This window comes from Myiozetetes cayanensis, unplaced genomic scaffold (genome assembly GCF_022539395.1).
Source record: "Myiozetetes cayanensis isolate MyiCay16 unplaced genomic scaffold, myiCay2020 scf5-8, whole genome shotgun sequence".
Classification (NCBI taxonomy): Eukaryota; Metazoa; Chordata; class Aves; order Passeriformes; family Tyrannidae; genus Myiozetetes; species Myiozetetes cayanensis.
The window spans coordinates 107,338,139-107,364,777 of record NW_026087742.1 but is presented as its reverse complement, the minus strand read 5'-3'; the positions used below and the strand labels follow the sequence as shown (position 1 = coordinate 107,364,777).

Genomic DNA, 26,639 nt, shown 5'->3' with positions numbered 1-26,639 from the left:
TGAACTTTTCTTAATCAAAGGGTAGGCAAAGGTAGCAGCAGCAAAAAAGCAACACTGAAAGAGAAGTTCTGGTGTGCTCTGCAGACATACTTGGTAGGGTTTTGATGAAACCAGTGTTTCCAAAGCCATGTTAAAAATGCTAGCAACCAGAACTGTTTGGAGCCAAGAAAAAAAAAAACCAACAACACACTTTTTTAAAAGATGATGTGAATGTATATGTATTTTAGTAAATGAACAAGATTTGCTACTGTTTTTGGATATGGAAATCCCACTATATATATAAGGTTTTGACTAGGTTGTTTTCCACTTTTGACTTGTTTTTCTTTAGTTTCTTTTGATTCTGCAGATCTAGATTTGAGTATACTTCTCAAGTGACCAGTAGAAAACACTTAAGATCTACTTCAGTTCTTGAAGACTTTATCCTCTGTGAAATAAATGACATCATGTACAACATGATCACAGATCTCATAGAATTAGATGACAGGATGACAGTACGTTACTCACAGTTCAGATGGCTGCAACAGAGAATGTAATGAGCCATAATGCTATTATTTTTCATGTTAGAATTTTAATATTGTGTTTTCTACAGCTCTTAATATATTGTGCATTAAACATGTTTCAGAAACCACAGAGAGTTATGTATTCATAGTGTCATTAAAGGAAAACAGTCTGACAGCCACATGGAGTGATGAAAATCTATCCTTCAGCCCCTCTCTATTAATATTTTTCATGAAAGCTGTTAAAAGGAAACATACTAACCTGGAAGGACCTCACATTTAAAAAGTGTTGTGGTCATAAGTCAGAGGCAATAGCTTGATGCTTTGTGCTGCAGGCTGGGTTACAGACATAGCCCACAGTGCCTGGATTTCAGTGTGCAAGAAGATAGGTCACTGTACTCAACCACTGTCCCTCTCTTAAGGGAAAATGATAGCAGGGAAATGCTTTTTTGTGTGTGTGACTTTGAGTACTTTGTCGGGACCCAGATAGAAGAGGGCAATTACGTTTGCCTTCTGAAGGAAGATTAGAAATAGGATTTTTGCAATCCTGGAACCAATTTTTCTGGGAGGAGAGTATTTTTGAACCAGTAATGCTCTTGGCTGCATATCTTTATCACAGATACCTCAAAGCTGTCATGCCAGAGAGCAGAGTGAAAATAGTGTCAACAACAAAATAAAATGAGAAATTACTCTTCCATCAAACCCATTGCCTGAAGTCATAGATGGTGTTGATTGTGTCTTGTCTTAGCAGCATATACTAGGGAGGTAAATTGAAGTAACAATAGGAGACAACATATCTGATTCAACTGAGAAACACAGTTAAAAAAACTACCATATCACATTTACTCGGATTAAGTTTTTGAAAACTCTGAGCAGTGAGTTGACCTTTTTGTTGATTAATCCCAAACTGGAGATTATTTCTTTTGGTGAAAGAGAAGGAGAAGACTTAAAAAAAAAAAAAAAAAAAAAAGGAAAACCATCCAGTCACTCAGAAGTCAGTGGTATTTTTAGGAGCTGGCCTTACTGGCAAGGGAAGGAGAAACAAAAGAAATTGCTGAGAAACCCCATTTTACTGCTCTTTGCAGAGCCAGGCTCAGCCCTAATAGCAAAAGATGGATAAGTTGCATGGTTTTTACCTACTGTGGTAATTGGCTGTAGTAAGCTCATGTTTCCCAGTTGCTGCACTTTGACACAATTTCTCCCCCTCTATTTGGTTCTCATGAGACCCCACCTGGAGTACTGTGTCCAGCTCTGGGGCCCTCAACCATAGGAAGGACATGGACCTGTTGGAATGAGTCCAGAGGAAGGTCATGAAGATGGTCATAGGGCTGGAGCCTTTTTGCTATGGAGGCAGGATGAGAGGATTGGGGTTGTTCAGCCTGGAGAAGCGAAAGTTCCGGGGAGACCTTAGAGTCCCTTCCAGTACCTAAAAAGGGCCTACAAGAGAGATGGAGAGGGACTTTTTCCAAGAGCATGTAGTGATGGAACAAGGGGGAATGGCTTTAAATGGAAAGAGGGACGATTTAGATTAGATATGAGGAAGAAATTCTTTACTGAGTGTGGTAAGGCACTGAATAGGCTGCATAGAGAAGCTGTGCCCCATCCCTGGAAGTGTTCAAGGCCAGGCTGGATGGGGCTTTGAGCAACCTGATCCAGTGGATGGCATCCCTACTCATGGCAAGGTATTTGGAACTGGATGATCTTTAAGGTCCTTTCCAACCTTATCCATTCTATGACTCTGTGATCCCCCTTGGGGTCCCTCCTTCAGCACTGGGCACTGGAGCCAGGGCACTGCCTGCCCTGGGAAAGAACGAGAGGCCAGGCCTCATGAGGGCCAAACTTGTCACCTTGCAGCAACTTGACAGGGCTGCACCTGCTTATTAATGCGTTGTCACAGTGGAACAGTTTGTTCCCTGTGTCTGTTAAGAGGATTTTCCTGTGTTACAGTGTCAAAATCCTGCATAATTTCTGCCTGATTTTCATGGAGGCATAATCAGACTTTTTACTCAGTTCCATCCCTGAAGACAGTTCTCTGCTGGTGTTCTCTTAAAATAAACCAGTTCTTTAATGAAACCTCCTGTAATGAACTGCACTGTCACTGTAATTTTGTTTATGAAAAAATATGAAAGACATCAAGGGAACTGCAGTATACGTGTAATGTTATTATAAGAAGGCCTTCTGCCAATACTGGAAACCACAGTTCAGCTCTTTTAGAAGATGGAATATGTTTGCGTGCAATGGAATTACAGTTCAGTTTGTGTTTCTGGGAAACTTAGTACTTACATTTATTTTATGATGTCTCAGATCTCCTTAAACGTTAATTGAAATAGATCTGGAGGATCAGCAAGGCTGAGGTATTGGAAGATGCTTTCTCTGCAACATATTATTTTGGTTTGGGTTTCTTTATTGTATTTTGTCTGTTAGGATTGTATTAACCATTAGTACCTGTATTATTTTACAGACTGAGCGTTAACTTGGTTCTAAATGAGAAATGTTTAGATTAGCAGAATTATATTATGATCTTATAAATTCATAAGAGCATTCTGGTGTATATCAATGATAATAAAGCTTACACTGAGCTGCCACAGAACTAGGAATAAAGTAAAATGAAAACAAGGGATAAAACTTAAAAGAGTGTCTTGATGGAGGAAAAGCCATATATAGTTTATAGCCTCATTCTTCTGCCTTCTCTTGGGTAAAACTTGTGTTTGATTTTCATAGACTTCTTCCTGAGTAATGATTAGGGGATTAGATTCCTAGTTTAGTGTTATCTTAGAAGTTTTGGTGTGTCATAGGTGAAAAGATGTCTTTCCACCATTTTAACCAAAAAATAATTTACTCAAAACTATATGCTGGCCGCAAAATGAAAAAAAAAAAAAAAAAAAAAGAATTGAAAAACAAGGTCAGTTTTTTTCACTTCCTGCAGAAATCAAGAATTGGCATCCTTTGAAAAGCTCCTTATGGAAAAGCTTTCCAGTGATATAATTCATCTAGCTTTGAAGTGTCATTTGGAAATTAAACATGAAGATACTTTATTTAGAAAACATCAAAACAATCTCTTTCAGGGAAAAAAAGAAAAAACAACTCCTGTGTTTGGAGGCATGAATCACAAAATTCAATGAGGTCCATGCATATTGACAAACCAGATTAGTATGTAGGCTTTTTTCCTTTGTTTTATGTCGTGTCTTTGAAGTTGCCAGTGTGTCCTGGGGTCCCTGCTACTGAGCAGTTTTGACTCAGCTGACACCAACCCTACCTGAGCGGGAAGCAGAGGGCATGTCTGCCTGTTTCTCTCTTTTCTCCAGAATGGTGTGCTGGAGACAGGTCATGGCTGCTGAGGGCTGTGATCTGAGTCTATTAAAATCACTGGAAGTTTTTCCATCGATTTCAGTTAGTATTTCAAGGAACAATTAATATCTCTGGTCCTTCTCTCCTAGACTTTGAGAACGGGGAGAAAAACTGGAAAGGTCTGGGGGAAGAAACTTGTCAAAAAGGGCTCTTTGTTCTTCTTAGTGGTTGGGAGGTTGGAGGAGTAAGGTAGGAAGAAAAAAAATCAATGAACTCTGCTGGTTTCTTCTGTTGTTTCAATGCTGTATACAAGAGGGAATGGGCCTGGACCCACATGATAAACCTTAGCTCTCCTGCTCCTACCATGGAGTTGCGTGTAACCTGTCCCCAGCCCAGAATGGACTGCTCTTCCCAGCACCCATGAGCACCAGCCCTGACTGAGGGTGAGACGATAAGGATGTACACAACGTTTCCAGAACTTCTTGCTAAAAGCAGCATAGCCCAGGAGCAGCTGAAGGGGATTTAGGCAACAAAGCACAGGTCCTCCCAGAAATGTCTGAAGAGAGGACAGCTGGGGCTGCTCTTGGGAAATGCTCAAAATAGAGGGGTCGAGAGCTGGTGTAACTTCAACATAAAACTTGTAAATCTTGGCAGTCACCCCACTCAGTAGGACAAAACCCTTCTATAGTTCTTCATCTGTATACAAGCAGTGGCTGAGGAGCCAGTGAAACTCTTCACTGGAGTACTGATTACTCACATGAATAGAAGGTTACTAATTCAAGACCGTGATTGTCATGCAAGTGGTTTACAATATGGACAGTGTTTTCCTCCTGGTCTTGGACACGGAATTTTGTGTAGTTTTTGGCATATGCTTCAATTTAGGAGCCAACACTGAGGCTCACTGAAGAGTAGGATAAGAATTGCCTATTTGTATTTGGAGACACCTCTGCTCATTTACTCCACATGAAGATATGCTTTGTGATTTCCATATTCATCTAGTATTTGCATCAGTGGGCTTCTTTGTCAATTATTAACAGTTTTTATGGAGGAAAAAGAATTTTTTTAAAGAACCGTTAGAAGTGCCAAGTGGAGAAGGGAGCAGAAGGTTGTATGTGATGCTTTGTTCTGGCTTATTAGTATTTAACAAGAACTGAATTTGTACAGTTAAATGAGATTCAGATCATGTTTTATTGTGCACATAATCATATGTCAGAGGAAATTTGTTAACTTTTCCACTGTTAAAGCATTTAAAGTGTATGGAACTGCTAATGTTTTAGCATAGAGAGTCATAGAGGAGTAAAAATGAAGTCGTATTTTGAATTGTAGTGTCAGAAATATATTTCTGTACACCTGCTTACCTGGTATGAGGCTAAAAAAAAGCAATTAAAAATTCAAGATTACTGATATTAAAGCTAAAAAGTCACTAATCATGTCTTTTTAGTAAACCCACCAAGAATAAAATTAAAATTAAATGCAAGCACAATAAACTGGCACATTGTACTGTTAGTTTATTAATTTTGATCTCTGTAGCATATGGTAGTTTCATGCAGCTAGGGGCTATGGCCACCTGTTAATACTCCAGAGGACCAGAGAAGAAAGGATTTGGTTGTTCACTGATGAAAAACACAGTGACTTCCGTATTCTGATTAAAGGGGGAAGTTGGTGGGGTTTTTTTGTATTTTTGGGGTTTTTATTCCCGTATAAGTAACTTTCTAAAATGAAAACAATGCACCAGATTTTGTGGAGGTTTATTTAGAGGAAATCTGAGTTGTTTTTCCCAAAAGCCCATTTAAGGCTTTAGAGAATTTACATTAAAAAACTATCTGCAGCAACACTTCCCTATTGAAGAAATATGCACCTTGCTGCCTTTTTAACAACAATGATATAATTAAAAAGTATTGTTTGCAAGGGGTCTCTTAACATAAAATACCAAGGCAGCGACATGTGTAACCGTACTGTTACTTTATGAGAAGTGTTCCAGAGATTCCAGGAAACATTCCTGGTGCTCATCCAGAGAGAGGTGCTGAGCCGTTTGTCCCCAGCTGGCTCGTGGGTGGCTGGCACAGAGGCAGTGCCTGGCCCACAGCAAGTGGGTCCCTGCCAGTGGCACGGGCTGGCACCTCTCAGCAGTGGGAGCGAGGGGCTGTTTCACTGTGACTGGGATCAAAGTGTCGCCTTGCAGCAGCAGCTGCAATTCCCCACATCCCCTCCTTGGCTCCCCAGACGAGATGGACCCACGTTTACATCAGGTGGAGTACGTAAGGAGTCACGGTAGAGTAAAGCCATGGCTGTCACTTATCATCCACATGGTAGGAGGGAATTTTCTGCTTAGTGTATTTTCTTTCTCATTGCATCTTGGTGAAAGACATATGGACCTACTGGAACCATTTGGTGTTTATCCGCCGGTCATTCTCCACTTGGAAGAGAAGCATTTGTTGGAAAATCAGTGCATTTGGAACCAGTTGGTGTCTCAGATTGTGTGTTGTTGCAACTTTGCACGTAGAAAATCAAGGAGTCTGGATGCTTTTTAGGCTGGCATCCCAAACTCACGTGCAGAAGAAGGCTTGGCAGTGCAGTGGGATGGGGGTAGGGAGGGTGGGTGAGGCTGGGGCTGTTCTCACTGGCAATCAGCTGGGGAGGCCACTGCACTGGTCAGTTTTGTGCATCTCAGTTGATGAAGGTGTCCCAGGGGTGCAGGTATCTTGACCAATTGCTCAGCACCACTGGGGTTTATTGGTAACAGGTGGCACTTTTAAAAGTTTGATGCTTGTTTGAAGTTAATTAAAACTTTGTAGCTGGATCTCTTTCAGCCCAGAGCTCTGAGGTGTTCTTTTGTGGGTACCACAAGGTTGGCATTCAAACTAGACCTGAGCGTGAATCAGAAGTGTTCTCTTGTAATCATTATACTTTTAAAACAGATTGGATAGCTTTATCTTTTATGGTGGCAGATGTGAAACATGCTTTAATTTTGTGTGCTGAATTATTCAGATCACTGTGGACATGTCTGTGTATTATTCATCTATAGTTGACACCCTCCTTTCTCTTTCCCTTTTTGATTTTTTTTTTTTTAAGTAGGCTTTCTTGTGGATTATTTCCTGACCCATAGAAGTGTAGAGCACATTACTTTTCATTTCTATTCGGGTTACACCCATAAAAAGGAACATTTAGGATTCCTTACGGTTTTGTCTCTTGCCCTCTGTAAATTAAATCACAGTCATCAGCTCATTTTGCAAAGACATCTGAACAGCCATCCTGCATAATTATATTAGCAGAAACTGTATTTTCATGATACTTTTGAGCATAAATAACTAGATACTGTTCAATATGTGCAGGCGGTTGATTGTAAAAGAGCTTGACTTGAGCTCACAGAAATCTGAACTTTGATAAGTGCTAACTGTGATAACTGAAATTTTACTCAAATTATGGAGAATTTTCACAGAGTGGTGGTGCTAAAGCTTCAGCTAGACAATGAATTTTGGGGTGGGCTGATCATAATAGATTACTAAAGTGATGGTAAAATATTGTTGTCAGGAGATGTTGCAAAGGTTTTAGAGGCAGATGCCCTCCAGACTGCAGTAGCAGAGTGAGGATGGGCTGTCTGTGTACCTGTCCCTTCAAACAAAAAGGCCTGTCCTCTAGATTGAGTCCATCATAACAGAAGCACCTTTTCATTCTTCTGACCTGTTCTATACTTGGGGCAGGGGGAAAGGTATGGTTTCCATTTATAAACAAGAAGATATTTATTCCTCTTATTTCTCATTATATAATCTCATACGTGCTCTGCCTACTGTCTGGATTTTTAAAAGAGAATATGTCCAAGTGTGTTCGTGCTCTTGTAAAAAATGTTTCAATTTCCAGCTAGAGGAAATCTCTTTTAAGACATCTTATGGTGCTTCCATTAGTTACTTTTGAGCTAGAAAACTGTTTCAAATGGTATCTACAATATGTAAATATATAGCATAAAAATTGGTAGGAATTAACAAAGACTCCAGACACTGCTTACTGAGTCTGACCAGAAGCTTTTTTTACAGTTTTACAGTGCTGTCTGTTTGACAATTATCTGTAGAAAATATTTCATTTCAAATGAAGTGTGGGCAGTAGGTACCATCATGATATGGAGAGATCCCCATGTGTACCCTACCTGTGCTCAGAGAGAAGTGCACTGGGATGGGAGCTGCACCAGGGCTGGGCTGGTGCACTGTTCAGCTACCTGGTTATCAAGGACTAAGCAGGAGGTACTCTTTTGTGCCTTAAATGACATCTTTGCTTTGCTTTCTCAGGTAAAAAGATCACAGAGAAAACAAGCCCCAAATTCCCCTTGTTACAGATCTGCTGGTCAATAATTCCTCATTTCCACTGTTTCAGCTGATAAACCCTGTTCACTACTCTGTGCTCTTCATTGATTTTTTTCAACATCTGTGGCTAAGCTTAAAGCACTCTTGCCAAGTAGTGGATATTTGCTGGGTCCCACAGTCCTGGTGGCCAAGTTCAAGCTGTGTGAGCACCCCATTCTTGCAAGTTTTTCCAAGGACAGTTGCTGCAGAAGAGTGGTTCAGGCAACTGGCTTCCCCAGGGAGCCAGGGCTTTGGTGTGATGGACAGGACATATCTCCCTCCCCTCTGCTAAAAGAGTCCTGCTTAGTTGCTTGCAAACAACTTTTTTTCTTTCTCTTGGCGTAAAGACTCCCAGTTTACTTTCTTTGCTTTTAGTATGCAAATTGTTTCATATCTCTACTTGTATCTCTCACCTCTTTGCTTTTTTAACAGAATCACAGAATGGTTTGGGTTGGAAGGGGCCTTTAAAAATCTCCAGATAAAATTTCCGTCCAGCCTTGCCTTGAACACTTTCATGGATGGAGCATCCACAACTCCTCCACTGTTCCAGTGTCTCAGCACTCTTATTGTGAAAAATTTCTTCCTCTTGTCCAATCAAAACCTTCAGAGATAAGAGGAAAAAATTTTAAGGACAGAGATCTGAGAATGAGTTAAGGGCTGCACAAGAAGCAAGGCAGCAAGCTCTTGGTTTAGCTACTGAAGAGCTGCACTGGGTGGGCTGGGCTATTAAGCGCCAACTCAGATTTGTCAGCATTCTTCCAAATACATTTTTGAGTGAAGCATCCACTCATGAGCTCTCATTGTATCAACAGGTGTGTTACAGAGATCTTGCTAACAGCTTCAGTCCACAAGTCTCCGTATTTGAACTTGTGAAAAGTGCCAGTGTTTTCCATTCATAATTTTTGGCCTATATTTCCCTTCCCCTTACAAATCCTTGTGTGCAATACTTTTACCTCACTTATATTTCTCTTCCGAAAGTGCTTAGTGAGTAAGTGGGCCAATGACAATTAATTTTTCCAGCATTTATTCAGTGTTCAGAGTATAAAGCAGGGAAGTTAATGTAAAGCTCAGTGCTGCAGGTAATTGCCCGGACACTGATTCTGAGCTCTATACCTTGAACCATGTGATCTGCTCAGATATTCAAAATTAATAAACTCATTTATAACATTCATGCTCCTGGTGAATGAGCTGTAGACTAAATATTATTTTAATGATATGGTGAATTAAATTTGAATAATTATAAGAATAATTTGTGCTAATCGTGGAAAGTTCATGAATAGAAAGAGGCAAAGTTGACAATTTATTCACTGCAAGTTAGTTGCCTCTCTCTACCGCTAATTAAGTTCAAGGCTTTGAGTAAGTAGTTCTAAGTTGCTTCATTACATGGCAAGGTGCAGCTCTGACCCAATAGGGATGCCTGAGCCACAACACGTGGCAGAGGTTCATCATCTGGTACTGCAAGCTCCAGTGTGCTTCCTCCTTTCCGAATAAATCTCTGCCCAATTACTGTAATGCATACCAGGCACTTTATGAAAAATGCAAATAACCTTCCAATTATGTGATTGGAAGAAGAGGGAGGATGTTTACAATGCACGGCTCTTCGTGGTTTGGGAAAAAAAAAATCAAATCTCTTTTGTTTCCCAGTTTGCATTTAGTTAGATAATGAAAATGAGCCCTGTCTTCATTTTTGCATAATTAAGAGGAATCAGTGGAACATTATTTTTTTAAGAGAGTCTTATTTCTTGTTTCTTTTACTGTTGGTTTGTATTGGGTCACTTTTGTTTTAAGGATGATCTCGCATATTCTTGACCAGAAGTTACTGGTTTAAGTTTTGATGTGTCTCTGATAAGCCTCTCCCATTCATGGGCGGGTAGCCCAGTAGATGTTAATGCCCTGTTATCTTTCCCTCCAGTTAAATCTCTGTTTCCTGCAACCTGCTGTTATATTTTTCTAGAGGTAACTATAATTGCCCGTGTAGCATTTTTCAGAACACCAGAAAAGTCATTGGAGTTCTAGTCTAGACACTGAGGAAGTCACTGCTTTTCTGTAGCACTGGTCCTGTCAATATTTTAATGACAATTTAGATTTCTCTGCACAATGTCATAAGTGTGCTTAAGCTCACAATAAAATTCAGGTTTCCATTCCTAAGAGGAACCAGTCCAATCTTTATGGCAAAACATTGGCTCAAATCAGTCACACTTAGCCCAGATTTTTTTTTTTTTCCCAGTTACTTTGCATTATTCTTAAATGATCTCGTTTCAGGTTAATATGTAGAACTTCTGACTGGTTTGGTCTGTAATAAGTCCATTACAGCTTTGTTGCACCCAAGATGCATATTGAATTTTCACCAGTTTGATACATTCAAAATGTTTCTACTCGTGGAAGGAGCAGAGCTACTAGGCAAATCTACGATATTTTCGTAGTCTAATTAAATTTTTTCAGTCTAATTAAAGAATCTTTTGCCCAGTTACAATGCTATGGATACTTTATGGTCATAAGTCCAGTTGTTAATTATAGACCAACTTCCTAGTATGCACCCTTTCCTCTGATTTGAGATCACTTTCCTGTTACCCCTCTGCATCTCAGGGTGGAATTTTTCAGCCTGGAGAGAGTGAATTCAGGGAGTCATTTTGCCCTCCCCTCACCCTTCAGTCCTTTGCTCCAAGGAGGGTGAGGTTGCTGTTAATGGTTTCTTCTTCCTTTCTCCAGAATGGAGCATGTGGTGTCACTTTGACATGTGTGCTGCCTCGCTCTAAGCCTTCTTCTGTAATCCTTAATCACACCTGAATTTGCCCTAAATAGCATGTTTTTATAAATACGCTGTCTGGTGGCTGATTATTACCCTTAAAATTGGTTTTGCCCAAACTGCACAAGTCTGATGAAAAGGGCTGGTGCTCCAGAGGGATTTGTAGCCCAGGGACTATGGGGAACACCCTGCACTCATGCTCCTGGGCCAAAAATGGTTCTTTTCACACATGGTAACACATTGGTTTTATAGAAGTGCATATAACAAGAGGTTTGGGCCCTGGAAGGCCCCCCAGAGGAATGTTCCTATTAACACCCAGCCCCCAACACCCACCATGCACCATTTATTCCCCTTCTACTTTCACAAAACCTCAAAAGTCTTCCAGGAGTCTTTATTACAAAGGAGAGTGAGCCTGGATGTGTAATGAGGCTGGTGGGCAGCTGGGCATGCACACCTCCACCTCCGCTGCAGTTCAGTCTCTGCATGATTAAATCACCCCTGTCTAAGAAGTGTGTTTCTGACAGCATAACTGAGCGTAGAGTCTCTTGTTATTATTCTCTCAACCCCTGGGCATGGTTTTTAATGGTTTTGATTTTCTCTGTTGTGTTTTTACATGCTTTTTAAAGTTCTGTTAATGCTGACTCTCCGGGGTCTCTCCATATATTTGAAAACTGGTATTCCAATCTGTGTATGTGTGTGTGTATTAGCAGAGAGGTCGCCTTTTTTTTCAGCACCTCCACATCCTATTAAAGACACATATGTAATAAAAATTCAAATCCTTTTTATTCACTCTGGAGCTTGGCGAAACTTTTAAACTCTCAGTTAATAAAAGAAAGCCTGCTCAAATAGAAGCACCTTTGTTAAAAATTACCCCAAAAGTATGTTTTTTCAGAGTTCCAGAACCTCATGTCCTGCTTGTCTCAAAGATGCATCTCTTTCATAGAAGTTCTTCAAATGCATTTGAATGAACTGACTGCTATTAGTACATAAGAGGGTGTATTTTTGGCAATGCTTTACTTTTTGAGGGAAATATTTTTAAATGATGCCTTTAACACACTGAAGGCTTACAGCTGTTTTCTAAGAAAGTTGTTATGAAAAGAAATTGTTAGGATAGACTTTTTGCAGAATGGATCAGGCAAGCGAAACCAAGCTTCATACATCGCAACCTCGGCCTCTCTTGAACTTGAAACTTAGGATATTTTTGGTGGAGCCAATAAATCTTTACCTTACCATGGCAGGCTATTTATTTTTAAATAGTAGAGGTGAGGCTGAAGGAAAAAGCAGTTTAAGGACATAGAAAGAGAGGTAATCTGTAAGGGTATATCCACAAGTGGAAAAAGGCAAACAGAACACTACTGTGATTTCTACAATGAGAAAACAGCGTAACCCTCATCTGATATTTTTAATTGAGCCCCAAAAGTGCCCTTGTGTAAGATAACACCGTTTTCGGAGTTAAGGCAGAAGAGCTTCCTCGCACTAAGTGGTCCACATGCAGAGTTGTCTGAAGTAATTACTGAGCAGTAAATTCAAACACAGCCTTACTTTGCACAAATTCCCTCATGTAGGCAACCACCAAGATAACTAGAACAGACCACGAGACTCACTTGGAAGACGAGCACACAGCCATGATGCAGGTTGCCATGAGAATATTCTCATAATATCCATGCGTATGAAAACAGCATTGAAGGGATTTAATTTTGATATTGCTGCCGGCAAGAGCTTAGTAGAAGAGCATACATTGCAATTAATATCTTTCAAGCAATTTTGTATGTTTAGAACATATCCTGTCATCAAATCATGGGAGTAATCTGGTAGTAATGCCCTGGAGGAACCCATCAGTGAAAATTTCTGTACTGTATTGAGCTCTGAGGCTTAATATTCTAGGAACAATTTAGTGGACAGGTGAGGTATTCTCATAGTAATGCCATTACGCCTTCTCAATGTTTTCTTCTGTAGCAAGAGATTAGCTATTGGGCAATAATTGATAAAGTTGATTATGTCAAGACATATTTCCTGAACATATTTCCTGAAGGATTAGACACAGACAATTCAAAGACTGAGAGGTGAGGAGTTTCCCTAGAAATGAAATTAAGAACTGTCACCACAAGGAGCCCATATGGTGGTTCATGATTATCCATCACTGAATCATTCCTGGGCTGATGGCTGTGCATTAAGAAGCTCTGCACTGGTTCATGCAGTTTGTCAACCAGAAAGGAGACATGTTTACCCTTTAGTGGAATAAGCACTGGAGTATTTTTTTGTACTGTGGCTACATGGAAGAATTCAGTGGTCTTAAGCTTTCCCTTATTTCCAGATACGTTTAAACTAAGGTGCCTACAAGCCCCTTATAGCACCACATGTAGCAATTATCCTATTTCTGTCAAACTCCCTATTACAAAGAGTCCTGGATATTTACCCTTTCCTTCCATACTCCATGTCCATATAGCCACTCTAAAATAATACTATAGCTGTGTATTTTTGCAGGGGTATATATATTTGGTTTTGTGTATATGTATATATGTGTATATGTATATATTGTGTATATATACACCCACAAGTATTGTTTGGTTTTTTCTGTTCAATGTGAAGGTTATTTCCTTCTGCTTTCTTGACATTTTCTGTGTTTTTAATGAAGCTCTTGAGAGAAGGGAGTGGCACAAAGTCTTAAATAAAGTAGAATATTTTATTATTTCAGTTCTGCTGGTGATGGATATTGGAAATGAATTAGCTTCTTATTCTCCCATGGCGTGAATTGAATTCCACAAAGATGTATATGTATGTGATGCATGTTTTGGGACTGCAGACAAATACAATTCTCTGTATGTTTGGACATAGGAAGACAGGTGAAGAAATTAAAATGTTATAATAATAAACAAGATACTTTGATATAATGAATACATAATTAGTAAATATTTCTGGAGTAATATCAGTGGAAACAACCAATACAACTTCAGAATTGGGAAGCAAAGGCTGGTATCCTCTTTTAATCCATGACTTTTGTAAAGTAAAAACCAGTTTTTTGATTCCTTGAAAGATTTTAGAAATTATAAACTAAGAATTGCTCTGTTTTACAGATGTCCCTACTGTTCATATCTCTCTTTTCTCCTGAATGTAAAGGTATGAACCCAGTATTTTAAAATCTGTTACAGTTTTGTCAACCCTGCATCCTTTAGTGATGACTGCATTGCTTTACAGAACTGGATCTTTGTGTTTCATGGAAAACTGTAGAAAAAGTACACTAATTTTGTAGCTTTTTTTTTTTCTTAAGACAGTCATCTTTTCTTGTTCTTGCTGTTATCAACGGTTGTCACTTATTAATACATCCAGTTGCTTAACTTGAAACAGGAAAATGTCTTAGGCAAAAAATCCAGAAAGTAAAAACCCTGCAGAAGCCTTCTATTGACAGTTATAAAAGTGTCATACTGTTTTCCCTCTCACAACTGAAATGAAATGCTGCCTCCACACTGAGACTTTGAATGCTGATCTTCAGCTCTGAGCGTTTTCCCAGCTAAATTATAAACCCTTGAAAACAGGATATATGGTAAAAAGGTGGAGAACCTTTTAATATTTTGTCATGCAAACATTGCTGTACTAAAACACGCAGCACCATTAAATCCAGAGGTGGTTGTAACCACAAAAGATGAGAATACCAGTGATTTAACCTGTGTGGCACTCTTCCCATCAAAGCTTACCAGCAGCATTTTGCCTGAGAGGTACTGGGGCGGAGGAAATAAAGAAATGACTGCATCTGTGGGGGTGAAGAAAGCTGGTATAATGTTGTCTGCAGAGTGTTGTTTCGTAGTTGAAGTGGGGCACAGGTAGGTGATGTGTCCACTCCTTTTTTTACTTTAAGAAATGAATGAGCACCTGAGAGCAGTGTTCAAGGAGACCTGATTTTCACACTGTTTCTGCTGGTGCCAGGGAGCAGGCTGGGCTGAAGGCTGAGCTCCCAGGGTAGCTGAGTGACATGAACCCTTGACATCCACAACATCCAGTATTAGAGTCTTGTCACTTAGCTACACACAGTGTGAAGAGGTACTTCCTTTTTGCTTGTTTTGAACCAACCACCTGCTGATTTTCTTTCACTTTTTTTTTTTTCCCCTCTCTTGAATCCAGCTCTTCCACTAGGAGAGACACTGAAAAATTGCTCTCTGTTCATCTTCTCTAAAGACTCATGATTTAGTGCACCTCAGTTATGTTCAGTTGCAGTCTACTCTTCTGTGTAACTTAAGTTCGTACAAAATGTCCTGCTGGGTCAGAACAATAGTGCATCGAGCCCAGGGCTATTTCTCCAGAGAATGGCAATAGGAGATGATAGTCTGGGAGAGCACACGAGCCTGGAAACTTCCTGGTCCATTTTCTCATCTTCCCCCAGCACCTGCAATTACAGTATTGAAAATGCTAGAGGTTGCATTCCGGCCCCATTCCTTTTTAGTGTCTGTTTACAGACTTGTTGTCCATGAATTTATCTAACTCTTTTTTAAACCAGGCGATAAACATCTGCCTCCATAACCTCCTTGTGCAGCAAAATCCAGAAGCTGATAGCCCACTGGCTGACGAAATACTTTCTTTTTTGTCTTTTGAATCAATTGGGTATCACACACCTCTCATTGTTGTATTAGAAGATTCAGTAAATAACTTATACAGCTTGTTTGCCCCCTTCATGGTTTTCAAGCCTCATTCCTATCTGTCCTGTCTCCTCTGAGTCTTTTCCTCTAGAAACCGAAGCCTCCCAGCTCTTTGAGTCTTTTCCTAAGACAAGACCTACAGCTCCTTGATAGTTTCCAGTTGCTCTTCTCTAACTCCACTGCATCCTCCTGGATCCCAGCGCTGCACGCAGTCCTTCAGGTGTAGACACACCACTGGCTTTTGCAGCAGCAAAGCCAACCCTTCTGATTTGCTCCCAGCACTTGTGGGGAAGCCCAGTGTAGGGTCTGCTCTTTCTGTCTGCTCTGCACATTGAGCAGATGCTTTTGGAGAACTCTCAGTGATGGTGCCAGGACCTCTTCCTGGATTTGTACCTGCCTGTTTGGGACTCAGAGCCTTTTTAGTGTGGTTTAGGTGATTAGTCCCTCAGTACTTAATTCTGTGCTCCTTTAGTTGGTGTGCATCCTCTGGGCCATCTCGTGCTCCTTGTCAGGCTCAGAGGACCTAACTTCCATGCTCATTCACACTCCCCTCACATTAACTTGAGGACTCTTCTTTAGTCATGCTTTATATGGAAACTATTTCTTCCTAGTTTTCAATCATTTCTGTTGTCCTTACTATTCCTCCTATATCTTTGTAGTGATAGGGGAAGCAAAACAGCCCACAGTATTCAGAGTATGAACACCTGAAGACTTTAAATAATACCATAATGATATTTTGCATGGCGCTCTCCATTTCTGTCATAGTAATGGCCAGCATTTGATTTGCTTTTTGACAGCCTCTAAGATGGAGTTGATATTTTCATAGACCTTTTATAACTCCAAGATCTCTTTCCTGAGTGGCAATAACTAGTTCAGAGACCGTGCTGAGTACATAAACTTGAGATTTCTTTTTCTCCACGTATTTTCAATATTGAACTTTTTTATTGCCTTTTATTTTTTTTTTACTTTTTTATTTTATATTTTTTAATTGTCTTTTTTATTGCCCAGTTGACACTCTAAGACTATTCTGCATCTCTCTGGAGCCAACTTTCATTTTATTTTCCTGAATACCTTACCACTATCAGGAAACTTGAAAGTTCCCTTCTTTATCGAGATCCGTGTAATGATAATCACTGTACCTTAAATGTTGGCCAATCCTGGCACTGATCTGTGACACATGTCTGGTGACATACACATTTGAGAAAGCTGAATGCTTTTGTGTTTCAGTGATTCATTTGTTCATGAGAGAAAGTGGGTCTCTTATTCCATGATATCTTTGTTTCTTTAAGGTCTTTAATGAGGCAGTATTGAGAGTTCTTTAAATTGTATGAACTAGGTTTCTCTTGATGGTGTGCTCACTGACTGCCTCAAAGAAGATAGCTTTTTACCCTGTAAACTACATTTCCCTACTAATTCATGTCTGTGTCTGTTAGTTCTATTCTTACTGCAATTTCTCAAAATTAGACCAGTACCATTATTAGATACACTGGTTTTTAGTTCCAGGAGAGATTTTTAAAAATGGGCATTGCATTTGGCAGTTTTTGTCCAGCTGATGTTAAAACAGCTTTGCACAGTAGCTTATTGTGGATTTTGTTTAACTTTGTACTTGAAAGATGTATCGATATTAAACCATTTCAAGTCTATTTGTATATTTTGGCTTTAAAATATTTCTTTCAACTGTATTCTGGTCAAGCATACCCTTATGAGAAATTTTATATGGATATATTTATCAAACAGGGAAAATAAGTAATTGAAATGATTGAAGAGTGACAGAGTACTTTGATCTGAAGTACTTTTTCTGTTTGTGAAAAAGACAGATGAAGTCATACTTGTGATGCATTGGTAGGGAATAAATCAGGTGTTTATGCACAGGCCATTTAAAATGTTTGACAGTGACTGGAATTTCTGGCTGGGGCTGGTGGTTCTCAAGCAAAGTCTATAGAAGGTCTGTGTCTTTCACGAGAAGTGAGTATAGGCCAGGCAAATTACCATGAAGCATCTAAAATAATATTGAATAAATTAGTCATCTGTTGCTCTCATAAAGTCTACAGAGGTTGTGACCAATACTTTGTTCCCAAAATCCCTGTGCTGCTGTTGTCCTCAATAGAGAACATGTCACTCCATCTTCCATGGGTTGATTAATTTTATAGAATTTTAAATGTACACCACTTTCCCCAATGTTAATATATCATGTAGTTTTACCTATGTAACATGCATAAGCTAAAATTTTTTGCATAAAAATAGTTTGAGGTGCATTTTACTCATATGAAAGCAGGCACTCAGGCTGTATGTTAGTGGATCTATAACAGAAAAGACCGCAAAAATTCCCGATTTCCATATTAGTAGCAAAGCTGCTCTAGTTCTGATCTACATTAAATTTTTAAACTTATGTGAAGTGTTTTTAAAGGAAGCATTTGTTTACACACAACTTATAATCCCTTTGGACTTTTGTCACCCCACAGGTCGAAAGTGGTAAGCATTTGTATACATATTGCATAAGCAAATAACAAGCTACAAAACCTCAAAACAACCATCCTGTAATTCAAGGTGCACTGATGGAATTAAATATCCTAAAACAGTTGCAATTTGAAATAATTCCTTACAGAAGACACTTCTTAAGTTTCAAAACTCCTTAGCTGGACTTCCTCTATGTCATTATAATAATTAAGTGCCTTTGCTTATCATTAATGATTCTTAAAAAAAATTAATAATTTTTCCCATCATCTATACTTTGTCTGTTATAGAACATCACTGAATTCAGTGAATTCTACAGATCTTATGTCATTGCCTTCAGAGCGTATGTCTTCACTGGAACATATTTAATAAGTTTAAAATCAGCAGGCAGAATGAGGGAGCACTGTGTGGTTCATCCTTTAGAGCTTTCAGTCTGTGTTTTCTTTTTCAATGTTCCATTCAGATTCACAGGTAGCTTTAGCTGGCAGAGGTTCCATGCCAAGAGACAACTTAGTGAGTAGCTGGATGTACTGATTTCCCAGTCTCCTAAAAATCCATGCCTTCAGGTGGTATGTGTGTGTGTCTCCAGAAAAACAACATAAATTTTAATGTAATGTATGCAGTGATAATGACTCTTAAAAATTTCAGTCTGTAATCTGAGTTACTTGGAGCCCTGGACCCATCGTTTTGATCTCCTTTTCTGTACTCCAACTACTAATTTATTAGCTATGGAACTATTTTGAAAATTCTGACAGATGCACAAGGGACTCTGCACTTATCTCTGAAATAAGTTACCTTTTTAAGGTTTGGGGGTTTTAAGTGAGATTTTGCCATTCTGTTATTTTGCTAAATAGGATGTGTGATTTGCCCAATAAAAACTTTAAAATTTTCAATAAAATAAAATTTTTCATTTTCTTCTCTACTATATGGGACAAAATTATGCATGCTTTCCATCTAAAGGTCAGGCACTACCTAAACTACTTGACAAAGGCTATTATTTAACCAAAGCACTTCAGTTCACCAGTGTAATTCACCAGGAACTGAGTATCACATATTTTGGGTAATAAGAAGATGGAAAACATTAGAGATAGAGAGTCAGACAAATAGAAAGATGTGCCAGTCTTTGGAAAAGACACAAAGTACCTGCTGTTGCCAAACTGGAAATTAACTGTGCCTCTTATATTTAGCAGTAGATAGAAACATTACAGTGAAAAGGAAGGACTTCAAATGCAGAAAAAAGACTTTTTCAGGTTTTGAATTAGGTTTTTTTTCCCTCATATATTAGAAGTAATAATTAAGCATTGCACTTAGGAAATATACTGCCAGATCTTTGGTGTTACTGGTCTCATCACATTAAAATATTATGAACGCTCCACATATTAAATGTCTAATCTTCCTAATCTTATAATGCTGTGGATCTTATGTATTTGAATTTACCTGAGACTGGATTAATTTCTTTTGGGCCTAATGAATAATCTCATACTAGACATATGCTACTAACCCTGCCAGAATGCCAGAAAGAAAAACTTCAATATGATTAAATTTAGGAAGGAATTTCCTGACCAAACCGGATTCTGTCATAGGACAATAATCTTAAGCACGTGTTCAAAAATTATTTATATTTTTACAGAGTCTATTACCTCTTTTTAGTGGAAAAAATATCTTGGTGATGCCATTACTCAGAATTTATTGGCAGTTAGTTGTAAGGCAGTCTCATCCTGGCTTTGTGCCCTCCTGATCAACGTTGGCCAGTTTGGCAAGGAACTGATTTGCAGCACTAGTGGTATCCAGTATGTTTTTTCCTTTAAGTAAAATATTGTTTGGTTTTATTTTCTGTGGTTTTATTTTTACACTCTCCTAATACATTTTTGTGTTTAGGAGCCTGTTTTTTAATCATAGTTCACTTGCAGTGGCATCATTTTGCAATCATCTTGATATTTGTAATGTGAGCTCTGCAGACTTGCATTAACTTCAGTTTGCCATCATCTTGATGTACTAACCTCCATATAGACCCACACAGAAATAATTTAACATTCATCCTAGTGTGTGCAGTGATGTCTCATTAGACTTGAACTAACAGAATTTTGTCATCATAATTTGCTGTCATAATAGCCCAGTCTTCACAGATTTAATGTGACAGTCTTTTGCCACTGTAACTAAGGCTTTGAGCAATTGTCATCTAGGGAGACTTAGGGTGAAATCAATGTAATTAAAACACAGACCTTTAATAGTCCTATACATTAAGCAGTTTGTCACCTATCTTAAACAACAATTAATCAGGCTAATGCTTAGCACTTGTTTAGCTTGTAACTGTTAGCTTTCTATTTGGGAAAGGGGAAAAAAACCCAGAAATTGAACAATGAGTTTAGTTGAACAATGAGGCAGAACTGCTAATAAAATTTAGGTCTCCAGATTGTTAGTGTGTACTTCTGTATCCATTGGACTGCTCTCCTTTCACAATACAATTATTTTGTTTATGAGATGAATACAAACTTGAACTGTATATGACTGGTCGTATTAACTACTCTGCAATTCTTGTTTCAGAGAGTTACAGAAATACAGAGCTGAAAGGTATTAGATTTCATCTACTGGAAGGGTTGAGATAGATCAAGTGGACTTTGCTACCTTTGAAGAATTTGTTAAAGTTTTCCTTACAAACTTCAGTGTAAAAGTTTTTTTGACCTCTGTGTGTATGTTCTCATATATGCAAGTAATTTGGTACTACTAGAGTTTTCATAATATCAAATCTAAGTTGATTTTACCCCAATGATGTCCCTTTCCTTGACACATATGGAAAATAATGGAGTGTTGTGATCTTTAGATGCTGAAAGGCAGCAGCCATGTACTTCTTTGCCTTTTCTTTCCAGACTAAACATATAGTGTTCCCTCAGTCTTTCTTTACAAAGAAAACTGTTTGGATATTTGTGATGTGAACTGCTCTCCAGTTTATCTATGGCTTTCATAAAATGTTGTGTCAAATCTGGACACAGCTGAAACATTGACTGGAGGAGAATAAAGCCAAGGGATTACATGATGGGGTGACTGGGATACTGCGTGGGCAGCTGGCGTTCAAGTTGTGTTTCCCTAAAGAAAAGTGTGTTTATGTGAGCAGCTAGCACTTTTGCTATGCCAAGTGACCTTGAGTTGTCTTTGGCAGTGCTGATGCAGCTTGCCTGCAGACCTAGGTGAATTCTCTGTATCCTACGTATGGATTGTTGACTCTGATTCATAATTACCTCTTAGTTTCTTATTGATATTCTTTGCAATCAGCTTGGCATTTTTCCTCTGCTCCTTACATATTGTGTTTGCTTTTGTTTTTTAAGTACCTGCGTGTCTTCCAGACTAAATTTGGTTTTGTTTGCAGTTGTTTGTTTTCAACCAGAGAAACTTATTTTCCTAGTAATGACATTGTAGGCCTGAACAGTGTTTTCAAACACCTTCCAATTATCATTCACATTTTTCTGTTTAACTTCTTTCTCCTCACTGATGAGGTTTTATAATTGTCTTCAACTTTGTGAAACTGGGTCCTCTTAAAAGAAGTATTAAATATGCACACGCACACATTACCATCACCAGTAACTTCCCTGTGAGTGCACTCAGTCTCTCCGTGACATAAGTGCATGTGAATGTGTGTGAGTGCATAAAAACTGGTTAGTATTTCACCATTTAGATGTGATGCAAATTATCAAGGTATTATCAGTTTCACTTAAGTATTGTGGAGTCTGGGATGAGTTCCTCTGTAATGTTGGTGACGCTGAATACAGACTTACCTTGGGTGAGTTGCAGTGCCTTTCAGAATTGGGGGAATTTCACATGTGGTTTGTACCCAACCTGAGCAGATAACTGCACCAATGAGTTTTCTGTTGAACTGGAGGACCTCATGTGATGTTTCTCACTTCTGGTCTGTAGGCGCTGATTTTCTTCCTGTGGATGTTGAGAAGACAGGGAAGAGAGGGACAGCCTGACCTTGGCCTTTCATGGTCTGGACACAAACCCAAGGGTGGACAACACAACAGAAAGCCAGAGAAAGACACCACCCTGCTCCACTAAGGGCATTTTGGGGCAGGAACCTATTTTAGATACTCAGGCACTCAGTTCCAGAGGAGAATCCTCTCTGTAGATTATGTGGGATGCATATGGTGATTGGACTGAGTTACATGCCTAAATTTAGAGAAAGAAATATTAGTTAATAAGATGTTCTCCCTTCTGGTCCTATCAGCCTCTCTAGAGTGATCAAGACCAGACATTGTATAAGCATAAATGAGTAATTCTAATTCCTCTTTATTACTTTGGTTCCTGCCATGTATATATCAGTAATTGAAATCTTCTTCCTCTTCTCTTCTTTGTACTCGTTAATATTAGTTTTTAAATAATTTGCTGTCCTTTTTTACACTTTCCTTTTGATGCTGAGGTGAAAGTTTCTGAAAGTTGGAGAATTGACAGGGTTTGAGAATTAAGATCTACAAAGCACGGACATGCTTTCCTGATAAATCTGCTTGAGGCCTCTCACTCAGGAGAGTTCCACTTGATAAAAAGGATTCGTTGTTCTTTAGCTGAAGCTTTCCAAATGGATAGTGTTTCCTGGGAGTTACTTGTCATGTTGAACTAGCAACAAGTGAGCCCAGCCCTTCTTTTTGCTAGACGGTCTCCAAAAAGAGTAACCTCTATTTCACAGTGACCATGACATGAAGGAGATGCTTTCCTTGGGATAGCACAAACACAGTAATGAACAAATATGCTGGTTTGTATGCTAGAACATGTTTTCAAACAGAAGTGTTTCATGATACAGAAATACATGAATTATTGTAACATACCTTGCCTATGAGAGGGCTTTGTCTTTATCATTGTATTGACAACTAATATTCTGACTGTAAATTTATGTTTATATACTCCACTCTGGAAGCCAAAGCCTACTGCTTCCCCTCAGAATTAAGAGCAAGTTTTTGTGGGCTTCCCCCCCCCCCCCCCCTTTTATTTTCTGGTCTGCAGATCAAATAAACATATAGAGGAAAAAAGAACCCCTTTGCCACCTGTACTAAAAACCTCTACACTATATTACTTTTTGAAGTAAAAATAGGCTAAGAAACAAAAGAAAAAGTCCTTCAGTGACTCGCATTGGAAAGATTTTCTTATTTTTCTTTTCTTGCCTATTTCACAGGAAAATCAGAAGCTGCCTTTTTACTTCTGTTGTGATAAAGCTGTCAAATATTTGTTTTTCCTCTGTTGCTGACACACACGTGGTTGTCTTTTTTTCATAACAGGAAGTGAATAATAAAAAGCCTCAGAGCCAGTACACCACCAGGGCAAAACCCCACTCTGCACATTAGTGCTTCAAAGAATCTCTTTACATCAGTCCAGTAGTCCCTACAGCTCAGCACTTCTTCCCACATAGATAGATGTGATAGATTTGCAAATACTGGCGAGAGCACCGAGACATCTTGTTATGAGCTTAATGGCTGAACTGAGCGACAGGCTTGGATTGCCTTGAATTTTTTTAGGTCAGCATTGGCAGGGAGTTAAAAACAGGGTGGAATAAAGGTTGAAGTGCTCTCTGAAATTATAATCAAAATATCATCTGTCTTAGGTTTATGCAGTAAGCACTCTGCCTGATGTTGAGTTATATTGGCAAACAACACGTGCCACTGGGATGTTTAAAAAGTCATAAGAGGTTTGTAAATCAGTTCTGTGCAGCATTCTACCTATTTGTTATTTTCTTGTTTTGTCTGTCAACAGGAAAGGAGATAGACGCTACAAATGGCAATATGGTGTGCTTTGCTCTGTTGGGGGTTTGTTAGGTGCTTGTATTATAGTAAATTACAGTGTGATGGAAGATTTGTTACTCTGTGGAGGTTGTTAACATGAAGTTACTTGATTTATTTATGTTGAACTGGGGACCTCTCCTCCCATATCAATTATGTCAAAAACGTAATTTTCCAATTGTGTCTTTTTTTTTTTTTCCCTCTTACAGAGAAGTCCTGAATTTCAATGTAGCCCTTTAGTAAGGTACAAGAGAAGAAGGGTTAGAGAATTAAGAACTTGGTTCCCACGTCCAGCCTGAGGTTTGACCATTATCAAGTCCTAACCTCCCTCTGGTTTAGCTTACTTAGACAATATATGTGACTGCCAAATTTGGATGTTGAAATCTATTTCTTTTCTATAGCCATGCTGACATATGCTGAACCCAATCCCCTGCATGGTGCCTGAACAGGCAGTTTATTGTTGGGCCTTGTTTTCAGATAGCTGCTGGCCTCTTCGGTATTTTCTCCAACTCTGCATTGCTGTCACGCTCATGCCGTCAGAAAGGAGATATTTTCATCTTTATCAACACTTGGGCTTTGAAAGGACTTCTCAAACAGGGAAATAAACAGCCTCTGTATAAAGCATTTGTTAATGGGAAGCTGGAAGTCACCCGAACCATTTCTGTGATGATGATTTTCTTTCATTTAACCCATTACTGATTGTGAAAGAGGAAGGCAACATTAAAGCTGACAAAAGTAATTTTTAAAAAAATCCATTTTTATAATTCCAGATTTTCTACATTTTCCAAATTATCTGTGACTTTGAAGCTTGTTTCTTTCCTGCCTTGTAGTACAGCCACTGTAGTCTCAGAGCACTGAGCAGAGCTGCTGCAGGTCAGAGCCTGCTACTTACAGCATCTAGAAGGAAGAGTCAGACAGGCAGTCTCTGACTACCAACATTTATTGATTTTACAGTAATTACTTGACATAAAGGTAAAGTGGGCTGTGACTTGCTCTCTGTTTTTGAAGATAGAGAGAGCTTTTAATGCAGGTTCAGACAAAAAAAACCCCTACAAATAAGTTGAAAACCTGGTGTGTCAAAATGATAAACCTGTTCCACATTACCCATGAAATAAAAGTGCACACAATGCTGGCTGGTAAGGACTAAGCGATGCATATTAAACCTCTTTTCAGTTGACTTGATGTTTCTCAATGTTAGCCAGTCACAGCATTCATAACTGCTGAAGATAGTATTAAGTTTTTGAGAGCCTCTCAATTTTGTTACAGTCCTCCCAAAAAAACCAACAAACCTAGAAATTCAAACCCAACTAAATACCTAGTAGATATGAACACTCACTTTTGTTATTTCTCTATGACCTAACAAATCTTAACTCTTTCCCCATTAACTGGAGGAGCATCAATAGGAGGAAGGAAATTTTTTCTAGGCTGAAGGTTTCTGCTCTCCTGTGAATGACCCAGGTGTTCTTTTCAGGAAGTGGAGTTTTAAACTCCCCTGGCAAGAAGAGAGGAAACAAATCTGGATTTCCTGCATCTGGAAGATTATTTAATTTGTAATTTATTGTAAATAATTACCACTAGACATTTATTTGGGCCATATTTTAGAAAGTGTTGAGTAGCACTGTATGTCTTGCAGAGCCTGATACAAATATTCTCTGGTGGTCTCAAAGCCATTATCCAAGAGTAAGGATAATCCACATGAAATCTTGTGGATTATGACTAGAGTTGGTGTAAAAACAGACTGCAGATCTCTGTTGAGATGAAGACCCTCTGGTCATATTTAGAAACAGAGATTCAGGCATCTGAAAAGTTTAGAAAAAAAAGTTTGTCACCTTGAAATGAATAGAAGCCAGGAGGATCACAATTCTAGCATCAGACACCTACCTTCCAGATAACTTTCACTTGTAGACTATAAGTACATTACTGAGCCTCAGTTATTGACAGCATGTGCTATTAAGGGTGACCTTAGGTGTTTTAAAACACAATTTTGCACAATAAGCAGTTCCCTTCCTGAATTTTCTTGGTCTCCTTTTCCCTCAAATAATCAAAATGCTGCTGCTGTCACAGTGTGCTCTGCTCTGCTTCATATTATTTTCTACATCAGTTCATGACTTGCAGTTCCTGTGGGCTTCAAATTAATCCTTAGGAGTCTGTTGGCATGTACTGTACATCCAGGTTCTTCAGTGTATTAATTTGACTATCGGTGTAGAAAATGCCACTGGCTGTAAAGTTATATTACATATTTCATGTTTGTGTTTATTTTTCTGTATAATTCAGAAACTTACTTATAAACTTGTAATCACCAAGACTAGACAGTTTAAGCTTTAAAACTGAAAAATAGCACTTTTCAGGCTTTTAGGGATAGATTTTTAAAAGTAATGAACAGTGTAAGAGTATTTTTTCAAATGACTTTTCAAATGAAACCATGATTTAATATGGCCTGTCTCTAAAAGCCACACATACTGTACAAAGTATGTATTGTAGGAAGCAGCCCTATAAAATCTGAGTTTGGGTGGAGGATGCCACGATTTTGTTCCCAGGTATTGTGTGGAGGTCTATTTTTCCTTCCTGTGTAAACTAAAGAGACCTGGGGCCGAACACACGGGGAGACCATCAGCCCAGGTCCCACCCGTTTGGGTCCAGCAGCTTTGGGGATTTGGGAGTGAAGGGATGTTGCCACTGTCAAAGAGAAAGTGACAGGCAGCTTGAGCACACTCCCTCCTCTGCTTCCTCTGCAGCTTCTGGGCTGTGTATAGCAGCACTACTGCGTGGTTTTGTTGGGAGTGGAAAGGTCAATTGTAAGTCAATAGTTTTTGCCTTTTTATTTTATTTTATTTTTTAAAGCAGCTACTGACTTATCACAGATTGTGTTAGCATTTACACACTCAGTTTGGTGACAACACTATTTTTGAGGGTTTTTTTCCCTCTGCTTGGGA

The 26,639-nt window shown here is 38.9% G+C and overlaps 1 protein-coding gene across 9 annotated transcripts in view; it reads left to right on the top strand.

The window, feature by feature from the left end:
• DMD (dystrophin) overlaps positions 1 to 26,639 on the top strand; it is a 1,047,400-nt gene that overhangs the window by 39,740 nt on the left and 981,021 nt on the right. The window lies entirely within an intron of this gene.